Genomic DNA, 6,327 nt, shown 5'->3' on the forward strand with positions numbered 1-6,327 from the left:
TCCGCCTCGCCCGACCCCAGGGCTCGGACTCCGCCCTGGCCTCGGCCAAACGACCTCCGCCTCGCCCGACCCCATGGCTCGGACTCGGCCTCGGCAACAGAAGACAGACTCAACCTCGGCTTCGGAGGAGCCCCCACGTCACCCCGCCTAGGGCACAGACCCGACACGTCAACAGGAAGCGTCATCATCGTCCTACCCCGAATCGACTCGGGTCACGGAGAACAAGACCGGCGTCCCATCCGGCCAGCTCCGCCGGATGGGCAATGATGGCGCTCCACAAGCTCTGTGACGACGGCGGCCCCCAGCTCTCTTACGGAAGCAGGGCGACGTCAGCAAGGACTCGACCGCTCCAACAGCTGTCCCTCCGCCAGGCTCCGTCGCACCTCCGACAGCCACGACATCACGCCAGCAAGGTGCCAAGACCTCTCCGGCTGCCACATTGGCATGTACCTAGGGCGCTAGCTCTCTCTCCGCTAGACACGTAGCACTCTGCTACACCCCCCATTGTACACCTGGATCCTCTCCTTACGACTATAAAAGGGAGGACCAGGGCCTTCTTAGAGAAGGTTGGCCGCGCGGGACCGAGGACGAGACATGCGCTCTCTTGGGGCCGCTCGCTTCCCTCACCCGCGTGGACGCTTGTAACCCCCCTACTGCAAGCGCACCCGACCTGGGCGCGGGACGAACACGAAGGCCGCGGGACTTCCACCTCTCTCACGCTCGACTCCGGCCACCTCGCCTCTCCTCCCTTCGCGCTCGCCCACGCGCTCGACCCATCTGGGCTGGGGCACGCAGCACACTCACTCGTCGGCTTTGGGACCCCCCTGTCTCGAAACGCCGACAACTGTGATAAAATGTCATGTGTGACTGCATCATGGGAAAAATGGGCTGTGATGGAATTTTCTGCAGGTACACTAACCTCGAAAACGTATGTGTAGCTGACGACTAGCAAAATACCGTGAGAGTTGTAAGTATGCCACCGATATAGAACGTTATTGCCACATTATATTGGCAAAAATCAGTGAGGACGCATAGGATGAGCATGCATCCTTATTGTTGCATCATGTTTGTCACCTATACACCCAAAATGCTTCTCTCATCTTTATTCCAGTAACCATTGATTGTAGATAATATGGTGTAATGTTGAATTATGAACTTTGATGAAATAGGTGTCCTCCATTCTTTAGGAGACCTCTTAGGGTGCTTTATGTGCTTGCTCTTGTGTTTGATGTGCCGATAGAAAGTTGGTAATTGATTGCCTAAACCCAAAACTAGGCCATGTTCTTATTTAGTGAACCATGACCCAAAGTTGATTTTTCCGTTATCACTCCATGACCAGACATATAAAAATAAATGCCTAGATAATTTCTTTGTTGGACCTAAAGTGTACCCAGACTTAAAAAAAATCTCAAGTCATGTCTCCTTCTAGAGCCATTCCCTTATTCAGTTGATGCAGGTTGAGGTCTCTATTGTGTTTGGTCTCTCCTTGCGGATTATCTTATCCCTTGTCAACCTGACCTAGAAAAGACCTGTCCGAGTATTCTCTTGAATTTGATGCCTTTGGTTTCACCATATCTATCAAAGGCATACCAACTTAATTTGATGATTGTTTTCCCTTCGTATCTAATCAGATACTAATCCTTGACCTTGTAATCTCTATGATGGGCATAGAAATATGCCTGGGGCTGAATTAACAGTCTCCCATCATACTCCCTTCATCAACCAATTTAGGTTATGGCCGTGTTTTGTTCATTTCATCGGGTCATAATCTATTTGGCTCTCTACTTGTAACCATTCTTACAGGTGGAGTTTCTCCTTGTATATTGTCACCCTTACCCAATTCATTTGTGTCGTGTGAGATTTCCTATTGGTTATGTTTGGTAATGGCGTTATGACTAAAACCGATGGTGCCGTGACGAAACCGAGGGCCTCCTGTGAATGTACACACATGGTTGCGCTACTTGGCACGCGCTGGTATCACGGTTAGTAGTTGTAATCCATTATGAGACTATGTCGATACGTTATCTTGGCACAATCTGTTTTTGCTACGTGAGATTCATTATTGGTGCCAGTTTGGTAATGGTGTCACGATTAACGACTTATGGTGCCGCAGCGAAACTGAGAGCTCCTTGTGAATGTACACGCAAGGTTATGCTGCTTGGCGCATGCTGGTATCGATGTCTCTAGTCATGATCCATTGTGGAACTACACTGATGTGTGATCTTCCGTGGAGTCCTCCCTTGAAACAATTTCTATGTTGTTTGTCAAGTGATCAAGCAACATCTATCATCTCTGTTGGATCAAAAGGGCATACCACTTTCATGTGTGATCTCTTATCTTTTGACTTTGATGGTGACTTCACACATACAAGTTCCCTTTACATCCTTTGTGTAAAGGTGAAGCCTTGGAGCTTTTTAGTGTTGCAAGACAACCAATTAGTTCCCAAAATGGAGATTTGTTTCCCCTGCTGCTGAAATGCAGGAGTTTGTTCATTCGCTCTCTTATTTAATTCATGTATTCCCTAACCAAGTCGGTTCATCTTGTATAGAAGAAACGGATGAATAACCTGACCAAATGAATTCCTACCCAAGTGCATGACCTTTTACTAGCAAACATAAGCTCGACCGTTGGCTTACCGATGGTACTGAGAGGACTTGCTCAATGTCAAAAGTAGTTCAACAAGTTGGTTTTACTGACTTGTAACTGCTCAATGAACGAAGGTTGAGTTTAGAGATCGTTTTATCGATTTGCCTGAACTCACTTTGGTTCAACCCACTCAAGAAAGTACTTGCAAGAATCAAGATTAAACCGACTAATAACCACCTAATCATCGCTCTAGTCATGCCTCGATCGCCTCACGTGTGCTTTTTCAGCATGTGTGATCAAGTCGAGCCATGGTTAGTGCTTGCTATAATAGATTGGTTGCAAAGACAACATCTACAGATCCCTCCACTGGTGATTCTCTCGAATCTATATCACCTTTCAGGGACTTGGATTTTCTGGCTAGTCACGGGTCAACTGTGATGTTATTCGACATTCACACCCGTCCCCTGTGCTATGAATTTACCATGACCACTTGTTGGTAAACCTCTTTCTGTGTGTTTTACCCAAGATGGTGCATCTGATTCTGTTTGGTTAAACTCGTGTATCTACCGCTCACTCAACAGGCTCAAATAGTACAATGTCATCAGAAAAGGCAAACTGCACACATGGAACCTTATATGTTCTCATGGCAGACATCGTCTCTACTAATGGACATCTCTAATTTAGCTTGTAGCAATACATGCTATATCCACTAGAGAAACAACATCCTGAGACACTCGCCTTTAATTGGAAATGTCTCACGACTATCGCTGATATGAACACGGGGTACATGCTTCTCTACTCTTGAAAGTCTTTCGCTCCGAATCTCGGGACGAGATTCTTTTAAGGGGGGAGGGCTGTAACACCCCAGTTGTTTATATTCTGCTCGACAACGAGTATGGATTTAAGCACGTAATATCAGTGGATAAAACAGATTTTAAATTTTAATCATCCTCGCTTATCGCGATTTTAATATCGCATCTGTTCCGTTTGTCGTGAGTGCGACATCATTTTTACTTCTATTTATTCGGGCTCATCCTAAATTTTCGTGATGTTCAGAACGTCGTGTTCCGAAAATCGGTGCGTCCGATGATTAATTAAAATTCGTCGCTCGCGCTAATACGAATTCGGAAGCCCGACCCACTCGGATGATTTTATACCGAACAGATTAAGAACTCGACGATTAAAATGTTCGAGGCAAAATAATCTGTATCGTGCGTTGTCCGAGAGAAATCGTGCGCGAAGTTATTATCCAAATTATTCTTCGGCACACTCTGTAAGATACTAAAATCAACTGTGTTTAGATGGCGGATAATTTTTATCCGAATTCGACTAAACCAGTATTGTCTCAAATACTGCATCCGATATCCAGTCCGTTTATATCGTGCCCAAAATAGTCACGAAAACTATCTAAACGAAATTTAGTTTGAATCGTTAATCTCTGATTTTCCGTTTAGTAATCCAAGAATTATAATTGAGCTTTGATTCTCTGGTAAATTACCGTGACCATGGAATCATATGTTCAGACCACAGGTAAATTTATCAGATTTCGAATCGAATCAAATTGTGTCGCAATACGGTCGACCTTTTTGTTATCGCTAGAAATCGTGATCAAAATATCTTCGATTACCGACAAAAAAAAGAGAGAAAAGAAAATCTGAAAAAAAGGAAGAAAATATCCATCCTTGATTTTATCCCCACGCACATCACATATTTCTTGTCCGTGCACGTAAGCTTCTAGTCTATCTCCACGCGTTTCTCAGCTCCTGAAAAATCTCGTCGTTCTTATCTCTTCCCTGATTTTTTTCACTACTCGGCGGCCTGTGGTTTTATCCCCCGCGAGATCATCTTTAACCTCTGCCGTTGAGCTCTCGTGGCCATCGATCTCTTTCCCCTGCGCGCGAAGCTCAATCCCTTCCTCCGCGCCGCCCCTGCGTACTCGTCTCTGGCGCTGTTCAGCTCAAAAAAATCTCTCAGCCGCTCATCCCTATCTGTTCAGCCAGCACAAGATTTTCCTGTGTCAGTCGTTCTCATCCTCTCCGCAGCCACTGTACCTGACTGCGTGATATTTTTGCCGCCGCCCTGTTCATTTTATATGCGTGCAGCTCGCCGGCCGTACGCTCGCCGGAGCCCTTCCCCTGCTCGGCCTCTGAGGTTTCCCAGTAGCGGCTCCTAGCATCTTCTCCGCGCGCAGCTTGCTTCCTCCCTCTGCCGCTCGTCTCCATCTCTCCATCTCCCAGCAGACCGCGCCCAGCTCCAGCCATGAGCGCCGACGTCCTCTCTCTGTGCTTGATCTCCCAGTCCTCCGCTCCCTGAAACCTTCACCCACATGTTTGTGAAGGTCCGGTAGTGGAGATCTTGCGAGGTCCACTGCTCTGCGCTCCTATTCCACCTGTCTCATCCCCTCATCATGCTCGACACTTGCTCCCTGGCAGCATGCCGTAGCAGCATCTGTGCTTGGTCCATGCTCCACTGTGCCGTGCTGTTTCTCTGCACGCGTCAAGCTCACGCGCTGAATCCAGCCCCATGTTGACGCGTTCATGTTCCAACTTGTCGTGCCGCGTCGTCATCACTTTCTGTCACGAGCTCGATTCCCGTTGTCATCGGGCTTTGTGCGTGCTCGCGTTTGCCGTCGAGTCGTTGAACCCGTCATCCCCTGCTCAACCCTACCCCGCCAGCTCGCTCCAGATACAATCTCGTTATCGTCCCGCGCGTCATCAAGAATCCCAAGAATCGGGTGAAGACGAAGCTAGCAGCGCGATATTCCCCAAGCGCTCGACAATTGCCTGGATCGGAAAATCACTACCGATCTCGAGGATTCGAGTCGGCTATTGAAACGGTAAGCTAATAAATTATCCAAAATAGTTCGATCGTTGCATAAACTGATGTGCTAGTACGAGGCACATTAAGGTGCTCGATAAATTGTGTAAGTCACGAACCTCTCGCCGACTTCGCAGTTCTTGTGATTATCGAGCCAGATTCAGCTATGGCGAATTATTTCGCTATTCTAGTTACTTAGCTAAATTAGTGGACCGAGTAGAATTTTGGTAGGCATGTGTGAGGTTAAAATATTTTAATCACTTATAAAGATGTAGTATAATTTATAAAACAAGGGATAAAGTTAGCATTTAATCAATTAGCTGATGAGTTGTGTAGGCTAATTGTATTTAATGTGTATAATTGTTGTCGTGATGTTTGCGTTAGATTCGTTTAATCTAGAAAACCGTGATTATTAAGCTTAGTCATACGTCGATAGCTAGTGTTTTCGTATAAAATAGTACGACGCTTCGTCACTAAGTATTTAATTCTTGTCGGCGTAGCACTATTTAGGTTCGTAATATTTTCGTCTATATGCATTCATGTGCATAATGCATTTCATTCAGGTACGTTAATTAATCGCGTGATGCGGAAGACGAGCCAAGTCGACCCCAAGCGTGGGCTTCTTCGCAAGGCGATGCTGATGGACAAACCTGAAGATGGTCGTCAAGTGCTCATCGACTAACAACACTAACCTAGTGTTACTCAGGCAAGCCCCGGTGCATTTGCCACCTCCCTTGATATTTTTAAAATCTTTCTCACTTGCTTGATGCATTAGGTGATAGGAGTTGATTGCTAAAACAATTCCTGCATTACCTTCCTTGAATTTGATTACCTTCCTTGATCCCCCGTTTTACAAAAGATTTTGATGCTTAGCCTTGCTTTAGAAAAACAAAATGTTTTGTTTTTACAAAAGATGATGTGGCA

At 46.2% G+C, this 6,327-nt stretch overlaps 1 long non-coding RNA gene across 1 annotated transcript; it reads left to right on the top strand.

The window, feature by feature from the left end:
- Positions 1-4,425: 4,425 nt before the first annotated feature.
- LOC100216699 (uncharacterized) lies at positions 4,426-6,109 on the top strand. Its single transcript, NR_160007.1, has 2 exons — positions 4,426-5,422; positions 5,967-6,109. It is a non-coding gene; the product is annotated as an uncharacterized lncRNA (long non-coding RNA).
- The last annotated feature ends 218 nt before the right edge of the window (positions 6,110-6,327 follow it).

This window comes from Zea mays, chromosome 6, assembly GCF_902167145.1.
Source record: "Zea mays cultivar B73 chromosome 6, Zm-B73-REFERENCE-NAM-5.0, whole genome shotgun sequence".
NCBI classification, from domain to species: Eukaryota; Viridiplantae; Streptophyta; class Magnoliopsida; order Poales; family Poaceae; genus Zea; species Zea mays.